At 43.3% G+C, this 23,081-nt stretch overlaps 1 protein-coding gene across 2 annotated transcripts in view; it reads right to left on the reverse strand.

The window, feature by feature from the left end:
• The window catches only part of LOC109864448 (leucine-rich repeat and immunoglobulin-like domain-containing nogo receptor-interacting protein 2), a 317,575-nt gene that overhangs the window by 111,279 nt on the left and 183,215 nt on the right, over positions 1–23,081 (reverse strand). For both annotated transcript variants that reach the window (XM_020452240.2, XM_031798668.1), the window contains one exon: positions 13,428–13,500. The gene's annotated coding sequence lies outside the window, so the exon portion shown is untranslated. The remainder of the gene's footprint in view (positions 1–13,427; positions 13,501–23,081) is intronic.

The following is a 23,081-nucleotide window of genomic DNA, read 5'->3' on the forward strand; positions in this document are numbered from 1 at the left end:
GTGTAATCCCTCTTGATACATTGATGTATTCTAATTAACAGCTCTGTCACGTTCTAGCTGCGTCGCCGGTATGGAGTGTGGCAGGAGAGGATGTCACCTGGGTACCAGGGATGTTTTGAAATGCAACGGGGCCTTTCTATTATACAGCCATCCAGCTGGAAGAGGGGCTGGGTGGTTGGGAGGAGGGAGGGAGCAGGTATGGTGAGGCATAGAGAGGACAAACCAACCTAATTTGTGATGTAGTCAAGCTGATTCCTGTGGGCCACCCCCATCCGCCCACCTCTCCTCCAGATCAATATAAAGAGTGAGCCCAAGTCAAGTCACAAGAATGTCAGTCAAAACTTGTTATCGGCCCTCGTGGAAGTGTGAGTTGATTAGTGTCTTGAAATCACCATCTGTAAGAGTGGGCCACCATCAATATCGTAAACAGTGGTGCAAATGGATGGAATATGCAACAGATTGACTATTGGTGAGGATGAGGGCATTATTGCCTCAAGTTTAAATTGGATCATGTGATATGTGGAAAGAAATGTATCTTCAATGGCCAGACAGGAAAAGGAGTAACCTTGCTAAGGAAAATATTGATTTGATACTTAAGTCTGCCCATTGCTGGAGGGAATACATACATACACACAGACATACGTAGGTCAACTAATAATGTAAGTATGTTCAAACAGAGCTCATCATCCAGAACACTACTACTACTAGAACTACTTCTACTAGGACTACTTCTAACACTACAACAACAACACCTACTACTACTACTAGGACTACTTCTACTAGGACTACTTCTAACACTACAACAACACAACAACAACTACTACTACTGCTACTATCACCACCACTACTACTACTATCACTACTACTACTACTACTATCACATACTACTACTACTATTACCACCACTACTACTGCTGCTTTTACTGCTATTACTACTACTACTACTAAACAACAACTACCACTACTACTAACAGGCCTGCTACTACTACTGCTGCTGCTTTTACTGTTACTACTACTGCTATTACTACTAAAATTACTACTACTACTGCTACTACTGCGTCTACTACAACTGCTGCTACTACTACTGCTATTGCTGCTGCTACTACTACGAATTACAGTATATCGCTCCTTTCCTTGTGGTATTGAAAGAAAACAAGGTGAATGCAAATCTCATTGACATGATGTTTTGAGCACAGTTGAAATACATTCAGGAGTGCAGTATTGAGCGAGAAAGGATTGTTATTCAAAAACAATCAATAATGCACTTAATTTACAGTTGGATGTTGCCAACATGCAGGTTGGAATTCAGTCAATGGTTTTGCAAAGGAATACAGGTATTGATTCTCATATGTAATGACGTTTCTTTGTTTTTGAGCCAATGGTGCATACTGATGGGTCCTCTAGGTTTGTTTCGGACAATTCTCAATGATTCACAGCACAGTACAGCACAGGTTGAACAGAGTTGAACAGAGTGCCCATCAGACACCAATCTGTGTCCCAAATGGCACCCTATTCCCTATATAGTGCACTCCTTGTGACCAGAGCCCTAGAGGATAGGGAGCAATTAATGACATTTATATTGATTAGGGAAATCTGGGGAGTTGGTGAGGCAGTTTAGTTTAATGCATCATTTAATATTAAACTGCAACTGGATGTTTTGCTTGTAGCTTAAATAGATTTTTTTATTTTTTTATTTCACCTTTATTTAACCAGGTAGGCTAGTTGAGAACAAGTTCTCATTTGCAACTGCGACCTGGCCAAGATAAAGCATAGCAGTGTGAGCATACAACAAAGAGTTACACATGGAGTAAACAATTAACAAGTCAATAACACAGTAGAAAACGAAGGGGGGGTCTATATACAATGTGTGCAAAAGGCATGAGGAGGTAGGCAAATAATTACAATTTTGCAGATTAACACTGGAGTGATAAAAGATCAGATGGTCATGTACAGGTAGAGATATTGGTGTGCAGAAGAGCAGAAAAGTAAATAAATAAAAACAGTACGGGGATGAGGTAGGTGAAAAGGGTGGGCTATTTACCAATAGACTATGTACAGCTGCAGCGATCGGTTAGCTGCTCAGATAGCTGATGTTTGAAGTTGGTGAGGGAGATGAAAGTCTCCAACTTCAGCGATTTTTGCAATTCGTTCCAGTCACAGGCAGCAGAGTACTGGAACGAAAGGCGGCCAAATGAGGTGTTGGCTTTAGGGATGATCAGTGAGATACACCTGCTGGAGCGCGTGCTACGGATGGGTGTTGCCATCGTGACCAGTGAGCTGAGATAAGGCGGAGCTTTACCTAGCATAGACTTGTAGATGACCTGGAGCCAGTGGGTCTGGCGACGAATATGTAGCGAGGGCCAGCCGACTAGAGCATACAAGTCGCAGTGGTGGGTAGTATAAGGTGCTTTAGTGACAAAACGGATGGCACTGTGATAGACTGCATCCAGTTTGCTGAGTAGAGTGTTGGAAGCCATTTTGTAGATGACATCGCCGAAGTCGAGGATCGGTAGGATAGTCAGTTTTACTAGGGTAAGCTTGGCGGCTTGAGTGAAGGAGGCTTTGTTGCGGAATAGAAAGCCGACTCTTGATTTGATTTTCGATTGGAGATGTTTGATATGAGTCTGGAAGGAGAGTTTGCAGTCTAGCCAGACACCTAGGTACTTATAGACGTCCACATATTCTAGGTCGGAACCATCCAGGGTGGTGATGCTAGTCGGGCATGCAGGTGCAGGCAGCGACCGGTTGAAAAGCATGCATTTGGTTTTACTAGCGTTTAAGAGCAGTTGGAGGCCACGGAAGGAGTGTTGTATGGCATTGAAGCTTGTTTGGAGGTTAGATAGCACAGTGTCCAAAGACGGGCCGAAAGTATATAGAATGGTGTCGTCTGCGTAGAGGTGGATCAGGGAATCGCCCGCAGCAAGAGCAACATCATTGATATACACAGAGAAAAGAGTCGGCCCGAGAATTGAACCCTGTGGCACCCCCATAGAGACTGCCAGAGGACCGGACAGCATGCCCTCCGATTTGACACACTGAACTCTGTCTGCAAAGTAATTGGTGAACCAGGCAAGGCAGTCATCCGAAAAACCGAGGCTACTGAGTCTGCCGATAAGAATATGGTGATTGACAGAGTCGAAAGCCTTGGCGAGGTCGATGAAGACGGCTGCACAGTACTGTCTTTTATCGATGGCGGTTATGATGTCGTTTAGTACCTTGAGTGTGGCTGAGGTGCACCCATGACCGGCTCGGAAACCAGATTGCACAGCGGAGAAGGTACGGTGGGATTCGAGATGGTCAGTGACCTGTTTGTTGACTTGGCTTTCGAAGACCTTAGATAGGCAGGGCAGGATGGATATAGGTCTGTAACAGTTTGGGTCCAGGGTGTCTCCCCCTTTGAAGAGGGGGATGACTGCGGCAGCTTTCCAATCCTTGGGGATCTCAGACGAGATGAAAGAGAGGTTGAACAGGCTGGTAATAGGGGTTGCGACAATGGTGGCAGATAGTTTCAGAAATAGAGGGTCCAGATTGTCAAGCCCAGCTGATTTGTACGGGTCCAGGTTTTGCAGCTCTTTCAGAACATCTGCTATCTGGATTTGGGTAAAGGAGAACCTGGAGAGGCTTGGGCGAGGAGCTGCGGGGGGGGCGGAGCTGTTGGCCGAGGTTGAAGTAGCCAGGCGGAAGGCATGGCCAGCCGTTGAGAAATGCTTATTGAAGTTTTCGATAATCATGGATTTATCAGTGGTGACCGTGTTACCTAGCCTCAGTGCAGTGGGCAGCTGGGAGGAGGTGCTCTTGTTCTCCATGGACTTCACAGTGTCCCAGAACTTTTTGGAGTTGGAGCTACAGGATGCAAACTTCTGCCTGAAGAAGCTGGCCTTAGCTTTCCTGACTGACTGCGTGTATTGGTTCCGGACTTCCCTGAACAGTTGCATATCACGGGGACTATTCGATGCTATTGCAGTCCGCCACAGGATGTTTTTGTGCTGGTCGAGGGCAGTCAGGTCTGGGGTGAACCAAGGGCTGTATCTGTTCTTAGTTCTGCATTTTTTGAACGGAGCATGCTTATCTAAAATGGTGAGGAAGTTACTTTTAAAGAATGACCAGGCATCCTCAACTGACGGGATGAGGTCAATGTCCTTCCAGGATACCCGGGCCAGGTCGATTAGAAAGGCCTGCTCACAGAAGTGTTTTAGGGAGCGTTTGACAGTGATGAGGGGTGGTCGTTTGACTGCGGCTCCGTAGCGGATACAGGCAATGAGGCAGTGATCGCTGAGATCCTGGTTGAAGACAGCGGAGGTGTATTTGGAGGGCCAGTTGGTCAGGATGACGTCTATGAGGGTGCCCTTGTTTACAGAGTTAGGGTTGTACCTGGTGGGTTCCTTGATGATTTGTGTGAGATTGAGGGCATCTAGCTTAGATTGTAGGACTGGCGGGGTGTTAAGCATATCCCAGTTTAGGTCACCTAACAGAACAAACTCTGAAGCTAGATGGGGGGCGATCAATTCACAAATGGTGTCCAGGGCACAGCTGGGAGCTGAGGGGGGTCGGTAGCAGGCGGCAACCGTGAGAGACTTATTTCTGGAGAGTGTAATTTTCAAAATTAGTAGTTCGAACTGTTTGGGTATGGACCTGGAAAGTATGACATTACTTTGCAGGCCATCTCTGCAGTAAACTGCAACTCCTCCCCCTTTGGCAGTTCTATCTTGACGGAAGATGTTATAGTTGGGTATGGAAATCTCTGAATTTTTGGTGGCCTTCCTGAGCCAGGATTCAGACACAGCAAGGACATCAGGGTTAGCAGAGTGTGCTAAAGCAGTGAGTAAGACAAACTTAGGGAGGAGGCTTCTGATGTTGACATGCATGAAACCAAGGCTTTTTCGAACACAGAAGTCAACAAATGAGGGTGCCTGGGGACATGCAGGGCCTGGGTTTACCTCCACATCACCCGCGGAACAGAGAAGGAGTAGTATGAGGGTGCGGCTAAAGGCTATCAAAACTGGTCGCCTAGAGCGTTGGGGACAGAGAATAAGAGGAGCAGGTTTCTGGGCATGGTAGAATATATTCAGGGCATAATGCGCAGACAGGGGTATGGTGGGGTGCGGGTACAGCGGAGGTAAGCCCAGGCACTGGGTGATGATGAGAGAGGTTGCATCAATAAGATAATGAGATAAAGTTTGCATCAATAAAATCTGTGGAGGGACACGGCGTCAGAACACCACTTCTATTACTACTGCTACTACTACTGCTACTGATAATACTACTACAATGACTACTTCTACTACTACTACTACCACCACCACCACCACTAGGCACATTACTCCTACTACGGCCAGTATTACTACTACTACCACTACTACTAAGCATATTACCACTACTACTACTACTACTGCTACTATCACCACTGCTGTTGCTACTATCACCACTGCTGCTGCTACTATCACCGCTGCTGCTGCTACTCTCACCGCTGCTGCTGCTACTCTCACCGCTGCTGCTGCTACTCTCACCGCTGCTGCTGCTACTATCAACGCTGCTGCTGCTACTATCACCGCTGCTGCTGCTACTATCACCACTGCTGCTGCTACTATCACCACTGCTGCTATCACCACTGCTGCTGCTACTATCACTGCTGCTGCTGCTACTATCACTGCTGCTGCTACTATCACTGCTGCTGCTGCTACTATCACTGCTGCTGCTGCTACTATCACTGCTGCTGCTGCTACTATCAAATGCTGCTGCTGCTACTATCACCACTGCTGCTGCTACTATCACTGCTGCTGCTACTATCACTGCTGCTGCTGCTACTATCACTGCTGCTGCTGCTACTATCACCACTGCTGCTATCACCACTGCTGCTGCTACTATCACTGCTGCTGCTGCTACTATCACTGCTGCTGCTAATATCACTGCTGCTGCTGCTACTATCACTGCTGCTGCTGCTACTATCACCACTGCTGCTATCACCACTGCTGCTGCTACTATCAAATGCTGCTGCTGCTACTATCACCACTGCTGCTGCTGCTATCACTGCTGCTGCTACTATCACTGCTGCTGCTGCTACTATCACTGCTGCTGCTGCTACTATCACCACTGCTGCTGCTACTATCAAATGCTGCTGCTGCTACTATCACCACTGCTGCTGCTACTATCACCGCTGCTGCTGCTACTCTCACCGCTGCTGCTGCTACTCTCACCGCTGCTGCTGCTACTCTCACCGCTGCTGCTGCTACTATCAACGCTGCTGCTGCTACTATCACCGCTGCTGCTGCTACTATCACCACTGCTGCTATCACCACTGCTGCTGCTACTATCACTGCTGCTGCTGCTACTATCACTGCTGCTGCTACTATCACTGCTGCTGCTGCTACTATCACTGCTGCTGCTACTATCACTGCTGCTGCTGCTACTATCACTGCTGCTGCTACTATCACTGCTGCTGCTGCTACTATCACTGCTGCTGCTGCTACTATCACCACTGCTGCTATCACCACTGCTGCTGCTACTATCAAATGCTGCTGCTGCAACTATCACTGCTGCTGCTGCTACTATCACTGCTGCTGCTGCTACTATCACCGCTGCTGCTGCTACTATCCCCGCTGCTGCTGCTATCACCACTGCTGCTGCTATCACCACTGCTGCTGCTGCTACTATCCCCGCTGCTGCTGCTATCACCACTGCTGCTGCTATTATCACCACGGCTGCTGCTACCATCACTGCTGCTATTATTACCGCTGCTGCTGCTACTATCACCACTGCTGCTGCTATTATCACCACTGCTGCTGCTATTATCACCACTGTTGATGCTACTATCACCGCTGCTGCTGCTACTATCACCACTGCTGCTGCTACTATCACCACTGCTGCTGCTACTATCACCGCTGCTGCTGCTACTATCACCACTGCTGCTGCTACTATCACCACTGCTGCTGCTATTATCACCACTGCTGCTGCTACTATCACTGCTGCTGCTGCTACTATCACCGCTGCTGCTGCTACTATCACCACTGCTGCTGCTACTATCACCACTGCTGCTGCTATTATCACCACTGCTGCTGCTACTATCACCACTGCTGCTGCTACTATCACCACTGCTGCTACTATCACCACTGCTGCTGCTATTATCACCACTGCTGCTGCTATTATCACCACTGTTGCTGCTACAATCACCGCTGCTGCTGCTACTATCACCACTGCTGCTGCTACTATCACCGCTGCTGCTGCTACTATCACCACTGCTTCTGCTACTATCACCGCTGCTACTATCACCGCTGCTACGATCACCACTGCTGCTGCTACTATCACCACTGCTGCTGCTACTATCACCACTGCTGCTGCTACTATCACCACTGCTGCTACTATCACCACTGCTGCTGCTATTATCACCACTGCTGCTGCTACCACTACGACCACTACTACTACTACTGCTACTACTACTACTACTACTGCTACTGCTACTACTGCTACTACTACTAATTACAGTATACTGCTCCACATCAAAGATAATGTTACCTTCCCTAGTGGTATTAAAAAAAAATCTAGGTAAATGCAAATCGCATTGCCAAGAGGTTGAGCACGCTATCCCTTGCTGTAAACTAGTCATATGTTGTTGATGTACAACTCAACTGCACAGTTGAAATACATTCAGGAGTGCAGTATTGAGCGAGAAATGATTGTTATTCAAAAACAATCAATAATGCACTTAATTAACAGTTGGCAGTTGCCAACATGCAGGTTGTAATTCAGTCAATGGTTCTGCAAATGAATACAGGTATTGATTCTCATATGTAATGATGTTTCTTTGTTTTTGAGCCAATGGTGCATACTGATGGGTCCTCTAGAATTGTTGAGGACAATTCTCAATGATTCAATCCCCTGAAACTACAGCGCAGTGTCTGTAGGTTGAACAGAGTGCCCATCAGACACCAATCTGTGTCCCAAATGGCACCCTATTCCCTATATAGTGCACTCCTTGTGACCAGAGCCCTAGAGGATAGGGAGCCATTAATGACATTTATATTGATTAAGGAAATCTGGGGAGTTGGTGAGGCAGTTTAGTTTAATGCATCGTTTAATATTAAACTGCAACTGGATGTTTTGCTTGTAGCTTAAATAGACACAACGTTTGCATCAATAAAATCTGTGGAGGGACACAGCGTTTTAATTGAGATCAAAAAGTGTACGCCACGCTCTCCTGAGTCTTCCCGTGAGAATGGAGAGATGAACATTTAAGAGTAATACTGTGGGATGACACTATCTGTCTGGAGTCTCTTTCCCTTCACACAACATCACCTTCGCTTGTCTTTCAATCAAGGCCTATCATCTCTATCATTCATGTTGAGGGGCTGGGATAAAAGTCTGTTCAGAGTTCTGACTTGTTAATTAAAAACTCTTGAGTGTTATGGATTAACAGCGTTGGGTATCCTCCTCCCCCAAACATGATCGTATGAAGAAACATGCAGCGGTGGAACACGCCTTGGATGAGAGTTGATGCTGTGTGCAGAAATGACAGAAGGGGCATTGATTAATGGAGTATCAGCGATCGGGGCTTGCATGCCTGGTCAAAAACAAGATAATATTATAAACACACGCAATTCCCACCAGAAATCATCTCAGCCAAAGGTCATGAAATATCCTGTGAAACATCCCAAAAATCACTTTATGTTGAAAGTATACAGTTGATGAAGTTATTACTATAGAACTACTTTTTATTTATGTATTTAACCTTAATTTAACTAGGCAAGTCAGTTAGGAACACATTCTTATTTACAATGACGGCCTTCCAAAAGGCAAAAAGGCCTCCTGTGGGGACAGGGGCTGGGATTAAAAATAAAGATTTGGAACAAAACACACATAACAACAAGAGAGACACCACAACACTACATAAAGCGAGACCAAAAACAACAACATAGCATGGCAGCAACACATGACAACACAGCATGGTAGCAACACAATGTGGCAGCAGGACAACATGGTAGCAGCACAACACATGGTACAGACATTGGGCACAGACAACAGCACAAAGGGCAAGAAGGTAGAGACAACGATACATCACGTGAAGCAGCCACAACTGTCGGTAAGAGTGTCCATGATTGAGTCTTTGAATGAAGAGATGGAGATCAAACTGTGCACTTTGAGTGTTTTTGGCAGCTCGTTCCAGTTGCTAGCTGCAGCGAACTGAAAAGAGGAGCGACCCAGCAATGCGTGTCTGTTTTGGGGACCTTTAAACGGAATGTGACTGGTAGAACGGGTGTTGAATGTGGAGGATGAGGGCTGAGGTGGACATCTCAGATAGGGTGGAGTGAGGACTAAGAGGGTTTTATAAATAAGCATCAACCAGTGGGTCTTGCGAAAGGTATACAGAGATGGCCAGTTTACAGAGGAGTATATGTGTCCTATAGGAGCATTGGTGGCAAATCTGATGGCCGAATGGTAAAGAATATCTCGCCGCTCAAGAACACCTTTTCCTGATGCTCTATAAATGAATTCTCCATAATCTGTCATGGGTGGGACAGTCATCTGAATCAGGGTTAGTTTGACAGCTGGGGTGAAAGAGTTGCAATGACGATAGAGGAAAGCAAGGAAAGCAAGTGTAGATTTAACCTTAAATTGCAGCTTTGATATGTGCTGAGAGATGGACAGTGTAGTGTCTAGCCATACGTCCAAGTACTTGTATGAGGTGATTACCTCAAGCTCTAAACCCTCAGAGGTAGTAATCATACCGGTGGGGCGAAGGGCATTCTTCTTACCAAACCACTTTATTTTCAAGGTGAGAGCGCTTCCTACTGCCTGAGCTATGTTGTTGATGTAAATTGAGAAGAGCATGGGGCCTAGGATCGAGCCTTGGGGTACAACCTTGGTGACAGGCAGTGGCTGAGACAGCAGATGTTCTGACTTTCAACACTGCACTCTTTGAGAGAGGTAGTTAGAAAACCAGGCCAAAGACCCCTCAGAGACACCAATACTCCTTAGCCGGAATGGAATGGTCTATCGTATGAAAATCTTTGGCAAAGTCAATAGAAATAGCAGCATAACATTGCTTAGAATCAAGGGCAATGGTGACATCATTGAGAACATTGTACGGTTGCAGTGGCACATCCATAACGTGAGCGGAAAACCAGATTGCATACCAGAGAGAATACCATAGACATCAAGAAAGCCAGTCAGTTGATTATTGACAAGTGTTTCCAACACTTTTGATAAACAGGGCAAAAAAGGAATTGGCCTAGGATCAGCTTGAGCTCCCCCTTTAAATAAAGGACGCACATTGATGGCCTTCCAAGCCATGGGAGCAGAGACAGGTTAAAAAGATCAGAGATAGGCTTGGCGAAGATAAGGGCTGCAACCTTAAAGAAGAAGGGGTCTAAACCATCTGACCCAGATGTTTTTGGGGGATCAAGTTTAAGGAGCTCATTTAGCACCTCAGACTCACTGACAGCCTGCAGGGAGAAACTTTGTAGCAGGGCAGGGGAAAAAGTGGGAGGAGCACTACCATGTTGTTAAATAGTAACTTATACTTGACATAGGACTATTCAAATTTAACTGCACACACTGTTGCATATTGACCTTCAATAGCCTTTTAAATTGGAATATTCATAATTCACACTTGAAATGTGATGATGTTTGTCATTTGTCACGACTTCTTCCGAAGTCGGCCCTTCTCCTTGTGCGGGTGGTGTTCGGCGGTCGACGTCACCGGCTTTCTAGTCACTACCGATCCATTTTTCTGTTTCGTTTTGCTTTGTCTGATTACATACACACCTGTTTTACATTCCCTCATTACATTCCCTATTTAACCATCTGACATACATTTCTGTTCTGTCCGTGATTGTTTATGTCGTTAGTGGTTGTGTTCGTGTTAGAGTTTTGTTGTATGTTCCATTTTTGCAATTTTGCTTTATTCTTTGAGTAAACTCAGTTGGATTACTCCATACCTGTGTCCTGCGCCTGACTCCGCTTTCACTCTGCACCCAATCACTGACATCATTATATTATTAATACCAATAAAATGGCCCAATGCATGGTGGGGGACGTGAATCACATTGTATGTAAACCAATTATTTTCCCACTTTGGTCTGGAGGGTCAGTCCCCTAAGCAAAGTGTTTGATAAATACTGGAAAGTAAAATGCAAAACAAACAAAGGCAAAAATATGTCACTTTTGGGAACAAACACAAATATATCTTTCATATTCAGGGAGACTCAGTTCCGTTTGAAAATTCCTTCAGTCTGTTTTGAATGGTATTAAAATATCACAAGTAGCAGTTAGGCGACTAACATTAGATTGCCCATTAGCCTCAGAACCACCTATGTTTGTTATTTTAATCCCTTCTTGTGACCAGTTAGAGCCTTTAATGGGGTCAAATGACTGTTCCCCAACCACAATATGTTTCAGCAGTCAAATGAGATGTATCAGAGAAATAGGAATCCCTGATCATCCCTGTGGGTTGTATCATGGGAATATGTGGAACACACAGTACAGTATATAACCAATAAAGAGTATTAGGTGATATGTCACTGCCCCATCTTGTAATATGTTATACCGTTATAATGTAGATCTAATGCAGCCCGTAAATTCCTCTTGTTTTCTCTACAGCTCACCCTCAATTTAATGCATGACTCCCTGCTCTTTCCAATTCAGGTGCATTAGCCGTATATTCAATCAAGCATTCACCTCTATAATTGTTCCCCTCACAATAGGACCACAGTTGAGGAAAAACACCCAGAGGGCCATCAATTACCTGCTAATGGCTTGTATGTTTCAATACAACCACTTAACACCTTTCCCTTCTCCAAACTCAAAATGGCTTCCGTAGACCATGATTAACCAATGACAACAAAAGTTTGTACACACCCACTCATTCAAGGGTTTTTCTTTATTTGTACTACTTTGTACTATTTTCTAGTAGCCAAAAAAGTGTTAATCAAAACAAAATATATTTTAGATTTTAGATTCTTCAAAATAGCCACCCTTTGCCTTGATGACAGCATTTAACACTCTTGGCATTCTCTCAACCAGCTTCATGAAGAATGCTTTTCCAACACGTATATTGAGCACTTGCTGGCTGCTTTTCCTTCACTCTGCAGTCCAACTGATCCCAAACCATCACAATTGGGCTGAGGTCAGGTGATTGTGGAGGCCAGGTCATCTGATGCAGCACTCCATCATTCTCCTTCTTAGTCAAATAGCCCTTACACAGCCTGGAGGTGTGTTTTGGCTCATTGCCCTGTTGAAAAACAAATTATAATCCCACTAAGTGGAAACCAGGCGGGGTGGAGTATCGCTCCAGAATGCTGTGGTAGCCCTGCTGCTTAAGTATGCTTTGAATTCTAAATAAATCACATACAGTGTCACCCGCAGAGCACCCCCACACCATCACACCCCTCTTCCATGCGTCACAGTGGGAAACACACATGCAGAGATCATCCATTCACCTGCTCTGCATCTTACAAAGACACAGCGGTTTGAACAAAAAATGTCAAATTCAGACGAAAGTACAGATTTCCACAAGTCTATTGTCCATTGTTCGTGTTTCTTGACCCAAGCAAGTCTCTTCTTATTATTGGTGTCCCTTAGTACTGGTTTCCTTGAAGCAATTCGACCATGAAGGCCTGATTCACACAGTGTCATCTGAACAGTTGATGTTGAGAAGTGTCTGTTACTTGAACTCTGTGAAGCATTTATTTGGGCTTAAATCTGAGGTGCAGTTCACTCTAATGAACTTATCCTCTGCAGCAGATGGAACTCTGGGTCTTCCTTTCCTGTGGCGGTCCTTATGAGAGCCAGTTTCATCATAGCGCTTGATGGTTTTTGCAACTGCACTTGAAGAAACTTTCAAAGTTCTTGAAATGTTCCACATTGACTGACCATGTCTTAAAGTAATGATGCACTGTCGTACTCTTTGCTTATTTGAGTTGTTCTTGCCATAAGATGGACTTGGTTTTTTACCAAACAAGGCTATCTTCTGTATACCACCCCTACCTTGTCACAACACAACTGATTGGCTGAAGCTCATTAAGAAGGAAAACAAATCTACAAATGAACTTTTAACATGGCACACATGTTAATTGAAATGCATTCCAGGTGACTACCTCATGAAGCTGGTTGAGATAATGCCAAGAGTGTGTAAAGCTGTCATCAAGGCAAAGCGTGGCTACTTTGAAGTATCTCAAATGTAAAATATATTTTGATTTGTTTAACACTTTTTTGCTTACTACATTATTCTATGTGTTATTTCATAGTTTTGATGTCTTCACTATTATTCTACAATGTAGAAAATTGCAAAAATAAAGGAAAACCCTTGAATGATTAGGTGTCCAAACGTTTGACTGGTGCCGTATATACAGTACATGGCTCTGATCACAACTGTAATCAAAGTCAAACAGTTGAGACAAAAACAGATTATCAGAGTGTAAATGCTTGGTACTTACCACTTTGAGAAGCAATCATCCTCTCAGCCATGGTCTGTTGTATTTCCCCCAGTTATTACTGTTTTTCAGGCTTCTATATGTGGTTGAGAGAGAGAGAGAGAGAGATTTGATTTATTAGGATCCCGTCAGCCGACGCCAATGGCGACAGCTAGTCTTACTAGCATCCGACACATAACAAAAAAAACATTACAGACAAAAGACTGTATAATACTGTACATTTCCTTGAATTTGTTCTGGAACTGGGGACTGTGAAAAGACCCATGGTGGTATTTTTGGTGGTGCAAGTGGTTGTCAGTGCTTTGTGTAAACTGACTATGCAAACAATTTGGAATTTTCAACACATTAATGGTGACCCGTTTAACTAGGCGTATGTCGCAAGTCACAATTTCACAGGAGAGCCATTGGAAGGTTATGTATTTATTTATTTTTCAGCAAAATGCATTTTTTGGGGCAGAAATGCCTTCTGGAACATGTGAACTTTCGTGTGCCTTAATAACAAACCTGTATGCTATCTCTAAATACAAATAAAATCAGTGGAATTAGAGTATGACAGCAAAAGAGATTACATCTTCAAACTAATGTCAACTGTGGTATGGCATCCGTGACAGAGAGATAGGTCTATCATGCATGAGGATGTATATGGGTAAGATAGTCTAGCTAGCTAAATTTTCAGATGTTGAACGTTTGACAGAAATTGGTTTAATTTCAAGCTGAAGTGTACTGTTAGCTAACTAAGGTTAGCTGGCTGGCTCCCTAGCTATGTTACGTGTATGACGTTATTATTCGTATCCCAGAACCATTTGCTTTGCTAGTTAGCTAGCTAACATTAGGCTCTAACATTGAACCTGGTTGGTTAACTCCCAGCAGATTCATGCAGAGTAGTAATAACATGATTTGGCACTATGTTCATTGTTGTTTAACTAGCTAGCTCGTTAGCTAACGTTACATGACGTGTGTGATCTTACACTTTACCTAGCTAGGTTTATTGTTTCCCTAGCTAGCTAGCTACATGAAGCTAGGGGGCACTATTTTTATGTTTGGAAAAATAACGTTCCCAAAGTAAACGGCCTATTTCTCATGACCAGATGCTAGAATATGCATATAATTGACAGATTAGGATAGAAAACACTCTAACGTTTCCAAAACTGTCAAAATATTGTCTGTGAGTATAACAGAACTGATATTGCAGGCGAAAGCCTGAGGATAATCCAATCAGGAAGTGCCTCTTATTTTGAAATCTCTGTGTTCCTATGCGTGCCTGTCCTTCATTTAAAGGGATATCAACCAGATTCCATTTTCTGTGGCTTCCCTAAGGTGTCAACAGTCTTTAGACATAGTTTCAGGCTTTTATTTTGAAAAATGAGCTTGAAGGATCACATTGCGTAAGTGGAGAGGTGGGGACTCTTAGAGTGAGTTAGTGCACAATTGAGTAAACCAGCCATTGTTCCTCCCGCTGTTATGGAAAAAGTTACACACTCGGTTGATATATTATCGAATATATATTTTAAAAACTACCTGAGGAATGATTATAAAAAAACGTTTGACATGTTTCTGTGGACATTATGAAGATTATGAAGAATGAAGACTATTTGTAATATCCGTCTGCGTTGTCGTGACCGCTCTTTCCTGTGGATTTCTGAACATAATGCAACAAACCAACGTCGGTATTTTGGGTATAAAAATAATCTTTATGGAACAAAAGGAACATTTGCTGTGTAACTGGGAGTCTCGTGAGTGAAATCTTCCGAAGGTAATCAAAGGTAAACGGTTAATTTGATTGCTTTTCAGATTTTCGTGACCAAGCTTCCTGATGCTAAGTGTACATAATGCTATGCTAGGCTATCGATAAACTTACACAAACGTTTGGATCGCTTTCGCTGTAAAGCATAATTTCAGAATCTGAGAAGACAGGGTGATTAACAAAAGGCTAAACTGTGTTTCAAAATATTGCACTTGTGATTTCATGAATATGAATATTTTCTAGTAATATTATTTGACTGTTGCGCTATGCTATTCAGCGGTTGCAGACGGAAATTATCCCGCTACAGGGACTGGTTGTCACGATCGTCGTAAGGAACGGACCAAAATGCAGCGTGGTATGTGTTCATGATGATTTTTTTATTAAAGAAAGCACTGAACACTGAATACAAACTATACAAAACAATAAACGAATAACGACCGTGACGCTATAATGAGAACTGTGCTGACACAAGCAACTAACATAGACAATCACCCACAACCCACAATGACAAAACAGGCTACCTAAATATGGCTCCCAATCAGAGACAATGACTAACACCTGCCTCTGATTGAGAACCATATCAGGCCAAACACAGAAACAGACCAACTAGACATCCAACATAGAATGCCCACTCAGATCACACCCTGACCAAACAAAACAGAAACATACAAAGCAAACTATGGTCAGGGTGTGACATTGGTAGCATCAAGAAGTTAAGCTAAAGTGTACAACACCCATTGAATATGGCCGGTGTCAATAAACATTGGTAAAAAAGCATAAAGAATTTGTTGACAGCAGAGCTGGTTAGGCTGTTTCATTTTATCCCGAGGTAAACAAATCATCGGTCAGAGCGTCAAGTGTGCGCTCTAAATGATCAGAGAGCGAAACGAGATGGTGGGGCTAAAGCTTAAAAGAGGGTGTGAACGATGCTGAATGGGTGTAGACAAAGAAGATCCATTTTCTCAGAAGTGAGTTTACAAGTTTATCAACTTTCAAAGCATAATTACTTTCTTACTGTTCCTCACAAATACAGTGTATGATAGACTGTTTTGTAGCTCCGAGTCTCTACTTTTATCAAATTCAAAAAACACTGTTTCAAATTTTGCTACATAAGACCAAATCCAGGTGGTGAGTCACAATGATGTTTCTTATAAAAACAAGTGATCCAGTCAGTCTTTCCTCAACTCTTAGCCAAGAGAGACTGGCATGCATAGTATTAATATTAGCACTATGAAGCACTATGAAGATTACAATGAAGAGCAAGACGTGCCTTTCTGTTCTGGGCAAGCTCAACTAGGTCTTTCACTGCAGCACCTAACCATATGACTGGACAATAATCAAGATAAGATAATACTAGAGCCTGCAGAACTTTCTTTCTGGAGTGTGGTGTCAAAACAACAGAGCATCTCTTTACTACAGACAGACCTCTCCCTATCTTTACAACCATTGAATCTATATGTCTTGTCCATGACAGTTTACAATCTAAGGTAACACCAAGTAACTTAGTCTCCTCAACTTGTTCAACAGCCACACCATTCATTACCAGAGGTCTAACACTTAGGGAATGATTTGTAACAAATGCAGTGCTCTTAGTTTTAGAAATGTTTAGGCCCAGTTTATTACCACCCATTCCAAAACAGACTGCGACGTTTTGTTAAAGGTTTCAGTGATTTCATTAGCTGTGGTTGCTGATGCATACATGCTTGAATCATCAGCATACATGGACGGACATACATGCGTTGTTTAATGCCGGTGGCAGTTCATTGGTAGAAATAGAAAAGAGTAGAGGACCTAGAGAGCTGCCCTGCAGTACACCACACTTTTCTTGTTTGACATTAGAGCAGCTTCCATTAAATAAAACCCTCTGAATTCTATTAGATCGATAGCTCTGAATACATGACATGGCAGAGGTTAAAAAGCCATAACACATACGTTTCCTCAACAGCAGGTTATGGTCAATAATATCAAAGGCTGCACAGAAATCTAACAGTACATCTCCCACAATCTTCTTATTATCAATTTATTTCAACCAATCATCAGCCATTTGTGTAAGTGGAGTACATGTTGAGAGCCCTTCTCTGTAAGCATGCTGAAAGTCTGTTGTTCGTTTTACAGAGAAATAGCATTGTATTTGAGAGAGAGATATGCATAGAGATAGAGAAAGAGAGAGAGATGCATAAAGATGCATAGAGAGAGAGATGCATATACAGTGGGGCAAAAAAGTATTTAGTCAGCCACCAATTGTGCAAGTTCTTCCACTTAAAAAGATGAGAGAGGCCTGTAATTTTCATCATAGGTACACTTCAACTATGACAGACAAAATTAAAATCACATTGTAGGAATTTTAATGAATTTATTTCCAAATTATGGTGGAAAATAAGTATTTGGTCACCTACAAACAAGCAAGATTTCTGGCTCTCACAGACCTGTAACTTCTTCATTAAGAGGCTCCTCTGTCCTCCACTCGTTACCTGTACTAATGGCACCTGTTTGAACTTGTTATCAGTATAAAAGACACCTATCCACAACCTCAAACAGTCACACTCCAAACTCCACTATGACCAAGACCAAAGAGCTGTCAAAGGACACCAGAAACCAAATTGTAGACCTGCACCAGGCTGGGAAGACTGAATCTGCAATAGGTAAGCAGCTTGGTTTGAAGAAATCAACTGTGGGAGCAATTATTAGGAAATGGAAGACATACAAGACCACTGATAATCTCCCTCGATCTGGTGCTCCACGCAGGATCTCACCCCGTGGGGTCAAAATGATCACAAGAACGGTGAGCAAAAATCCCAGAACCACACGGAGGTCCTGGTGAATGACCTGCAGAGAGCTGGGACCAAAGTAACAAAGCCTACCATCAGTAACACACTACGCCGCCAGGGACTCAAATCCTGCAGTGCCAGACGTGTCCCCCTGCTTAAGCCAGTACACAGGACACATATTGGCTGCAAAAAACTGCACATTTTGGCTTTTCACCGCACACTTGTTGTTTGTGGTCATGGATTTTATAATATCGTATGTTTTACCCCCAACACAATTTTCCATCAATTTGTATAGCAGACCCTCATGCCAAATTGAGTCAAAGGCTTTTTTTGAAATCAACAAAGCATGAGAAGACTTTGCCTTTGTTTTGGTTTGTTTGGTTGTCAATTAGGGTGTGCAGGGTGAATACATGGTCTGTTGTACGGTAATTTGGCAAAAGGCCAATTTGACATTTGCTCAGTACATTGTTTTCATTGAGGAAATGTAAGAGTCTGCTGTTAATGATAATGCAGAGGATTTTCCCAAGGTTGCTGTTGACGCATATTCCACGGTAGTTATTGGGGTCAAATTTGTCTCCACTTTTGTATTGGGGTGATCAGTCCTTGGTTCCAAATATTGGGGAAGATGCCAGAGCTAAGGATGATGTTAAAGAGTTTTAGTATAGCCTATTGGAACTTGCTGTCTGTATATTTGATCATTTCATTAAGGATACCATCAACAACACATGCCTTTTTGGGTTGGAGGGTTTTTATTTTGTCCTGTAGCTCATTCAAGGTTCTGGTCGTCTTTAATAGTTGATTCTAAGATTTGTATTTGATCCTCTATATGTTTTTGCTCTTTATTCTTTGTTATAGAGCCAAAAAGATTGGAGAACTGGTTACCCGTACATCTCCATTTTGGATAGATAATTCTTTGTGTTGTTGTTTGTCTAGTGTTTTCCAATTTTCCCAGAAGTGGTTAGAGTCTATGGATTCTTCAATTACATTGAGCTGATTTCTGACGTGCTGTTCCTTCTTTTCCTGTAGTGTATTTCTGTAATGTATTAGTGATTCACCATAGTGAAGGCGTAGACTCAGGTTTTCCAGGTCTCTATGTTTTTGGTTGGACAGGTTTCCAAATGTCTTTCTTAGATTTTTGCATTCTTCATCAAACCATTTGTCATTGTTGTTCATTTTCATTTGTTTTCTATTTGAGATTTTTAGATTTGTTAGGGAAGCTGAGAGGTCAAATATACTGTTAAGATGTTCTACTGCCAAGTTTACACCTTCACTATTACAGTGGAACGTCTTACCCAGGAAATTGTCTAAAAGGGATTGAATTTCTTGTTGCCTAATTTCCAAACTTCATTCCTTCCATCTATAGCATTTCTTTATGTTACTCATTTCCTTTGGCTTTGATGCCTCATGATTGAGTATTGCTCTGTTCAAGTAGCCTGTGATTTTGCTGTGGACTGATAGGAGTGTCAGTGGGCTGACTGTGAACGCTCTGAGAGACTCTGGTTTGAGGTCAGTGATAAAGTAGTCTACAGTACTACTGCCAAGAGATGAGCTATAGGTGTACCTACCATAGGAGTCCCCTCGAAGCCTACCATTGACTATGTACATACCCAGCGTGCGACAGAGCTGCAGGAGTTGTGACCCGTTTTTGTTGGTTATGTTGTCATAGTTGTGCCTAGGGGGGCATATGTGGGAGGGAATGCTGTCACCTGCAGGCAGGTGTTTGTCCCCCTGTGTGCTGAGGGTGTCAGGTTCTTGTCCGGTTCTGGCATTTAAGTCGCCACAGACTAGTACATGTCCCTGGGCCTGGAAATGATTGATTTCATACATTAAAGTATGGGGATTCTAGTGGGGGGATATAGGTAGCACACAGGAGGACATTTTTCTCTGTTAAGATAATTTCCTTTTGAATTTCTAGCCAAATGTAAAATGTTCCTGCTTTGATTAATTTAATGGAGTGAGTTAGGTCTGCTCTATACCAAATTAGCATACTCCCTGAGTCCCTTCCCTGTTTCACACCTGGTAGTTTGGTGGATTGGACTACCAGCTCTCTGTAACCTAGATGGCAGCCAGTGGGTTCGTCTCCTCTATACCAGGTTTCTTGCTGGATGACAATGTCTGTATTACCGATTTCTTTGGTGAAGTCCGGGTTCCTGCTCTTTAGGCCAAAGGCAGATGACCTCAGGCCTTGGATATTCCAGGATGATATAGTGAAGGCTTTGTGTTCTCTCTCTCTCTCTCTCTCTCTCTCTCTCTCTCTCTCTCTCTCTCTCTCTCTCTCTCTCTCTCTCTCTCTCTCTCTCTCTCTCTCTCTCTCTCTCTCTCTCTCTCTCTCTCTCTCTCTCTCTCTCTCTCTCTCTCTCTCTCTCTCTCTCTCTCTCTCTCTCTCTCTCTCTCTCTCTCTCTCTCTCTCTCTCTCTCTCTCTCTCTCTCTCTCTCTCTCTCTCTCTCTCTCTCTCTCTCTCTCTCTCTCTCTCTCTTCATACATCTATCTCTCTCTCTCTCTCAATTCAATTCAGGGGCTTTATTGGCATGGGAAACATGTGTTAACATTGCCAAAGCAAGTGAGGTAGATAATATTCAAAAGTGAAATAAACAATAAAAATTAACAGTAAACATTACACATACAGAAATTTCAAAACAATAAAGACATTACAAATGTCATATTATACATATATATATATATATATATATATATATATATATATATATATATATATATATATACAGTGTTGTAACAATGTACAAATGGTTGAAGAACACAAGGGAAAATAAATAAGCATAAATATGGGTTGTATTTGCAATGGTGTTTGTTCTTCACTGGTTGCCCTTTTCTTGTGGCAACAGGTCACAAATCTTGCTGCTGTGATGGCACACTGTAGAATTTCCCCCAGTAGATATGGGAGTTTATCAAAATTGGATTTGTTTTCAAATTCTTTGTGGATCTGTGTAATCTGAGGGAAAAATGTATCTCTAATATGGTCATACGTTGGACAGGAGGTTAGGAAGTGAATCTCAGTTTCCACCTCATTTTGTGGGCAGTGTGCACATAGCCTGTCTTCTCTTGAGAGCCAGATCTGTCTACGGCGGCCTTTCTCAATTTATTTTATTTATTTATTTATTTTACCTTTATTTAACCAGGTAGGCAAGTTGAGAACAAGTTCTCATTTACAATTGCGACCTGGCCAAGATAAAGCAAAGCAGTTCGACAGATAAAACGACACAGAGTTACACATGGAGTAAAAACAAACATACAGTCAATAATGCAGTATAAACAAGTCTATATACAATGTGAGCAAATGAGGTGAGAAGGGAGGTAAAGGCAAAAAAGGCCATGATGGCAAAGTAAATACAATATAGCAAGTAAAACACTGGAATGGTAGTTTTGCAATGGAAGAATGTGCAAAGTAGAAATAAAAATAATGGGGTGCAAAGGAGCAAAATAAATAAATTAATTAAAATTAAATACAGTTGGGAAAGAGGTAGTTGTTTGGGCTAAATTATAGGTGGGCTATGTACAGGTGCAGTAATCTGTGAGCTGCTCTGACAGTTGGTGCTTAAAGCTAGTGAGGGAGATAAGTGTTTCCAGTTTCAGAGATTTTTGTAGTTCGTTCCAGTCATTGGCAGCAGAGAACTGGAAGGAGAGGCGGCCAAAGAAAGAATTGGTTTTGGGGGTGACTAGAGAGATATACCTGCTGGAGCGTGTGCTACAGGTGGGAGATGCTATGGTGACCAGCGAGCTGAGATAAGGGGGGACTTTACCTAGCAGGGTCTTGTAGATGACATGGAGCCAGTGGGTTTGGCGACGAGTATGAAGCGAGGGCCAGCCAACGAGAGCGTACAGGTCGCAATGGTGGGTAGTATATGAGGCTTTGGTGATAAAACGGATTGCACTGTGATAGACTGCATCCAATTTGTTGAGTAGGGTATTGGAGGCTATTTTGTAAATGACATCGCCAAAGTCGAGGATTGGTAGGATGGTCAGTTTTACAAGGTTATGTTTGGCAGCATGAGTGAAGGATGCTTTGTTGCGAAATAGGAAGCCAATTCTAGATTTAACTTTGGATTGGAGATGTTTGATATGGGTCTGGAAGGAGAGTTTACAGTCTAACCAGACACCTAAGTATTTGTAGTTGTCCACGTATTCTAAGTCAGAGCCGTCCAGAGTAGTGATGTTGGACAGGCGGGTAGGTGCAGGTAGCGATCGGTTGAAGAGCATGCATTTAGTTTTACTTGTATTTAAGAGCAATTGGAGGCCACGGAAGGAGAGTTGTATGGCATTGAAGCTTGCCTGGAGGGTTGTTAACACACTGTCCAAAGAAGGGCCGGAAGTATACAGAATGGTGTCGTCTGCGTAGAGGTGGATCAGGGACTCACCAGCAGCAAGAGCGACCTCATTGATGTATACAGAGAAGAGAGTCGGTCCAAGAATTGAACCCTGTGGCACCCCCATTGAGACTGCCAGAGGTCCGGACAGCAGACCCTCCGATAGCAAGGCTATGCTCACTAAGTCAGCAACCTTATCTTCCACACAAACCATCCCCTGGCATGGCACAGTGCTATATTAGCACACTACCCCTTTGTTAAGAGGGATGGAAACTCAGGATACTAGACAACGAGGACTCACAGTCAGCTAATATAAACCTCTATAAGTCCGGAACAGTAATGGTACAGGGTAACCCCAAACAGTTTCAGATGGACTTTCACTAAATTAAAGAATCAGCCCAGCAGGAGAAGCTCTCCCTTGATAAAGATACCCCCACCCCAAGCGGGTCAGACCAGACCTCTTCATTATATAACCCCACAGATGAGCAACCCCCAGCGGACAGTCAACCTCCCAGCACAGATTACTACTCCCTCATTGAAATGAAGGATAAATTCAGGTGGTGGAGCTGGAACAGCAGGTGATTACACTCCAGTGAGCACAGACCCAGACAACCCAGACAACAACCCAGACAACAGTCCAGCACAACAATACCACAGCAGAACAGTCCACACCAGACCCTGACCACAGAGTCGACATCACAGCAGAACAGACAAATGAAGAACCCCAAGCCCAGCGGCTCTCACCCCCTCTGAGCACCCCCCTGTCAGCCACCCTGATAGCCCTTCTGACAACCCCACCACACCCACTGAGGACAAACACAA

The sequence above is a fragment of the Oncorhynchus kisutch genome, linkage group LG19 (assembly GCF_002021735.2).
Source record: "Oncorhynchus kisutch isolate 150728-3 linkage group LG19, Okis_V2, whole genome shotgun sequence".
Taxonomy (NCBI): domain Eukaryota; kingdom Metazoa; phylum Chordata; class Actinopteri; order Salmoniformes; family Salmonidae; genus Oncorhynchus; species Oncorhynchus kisutch.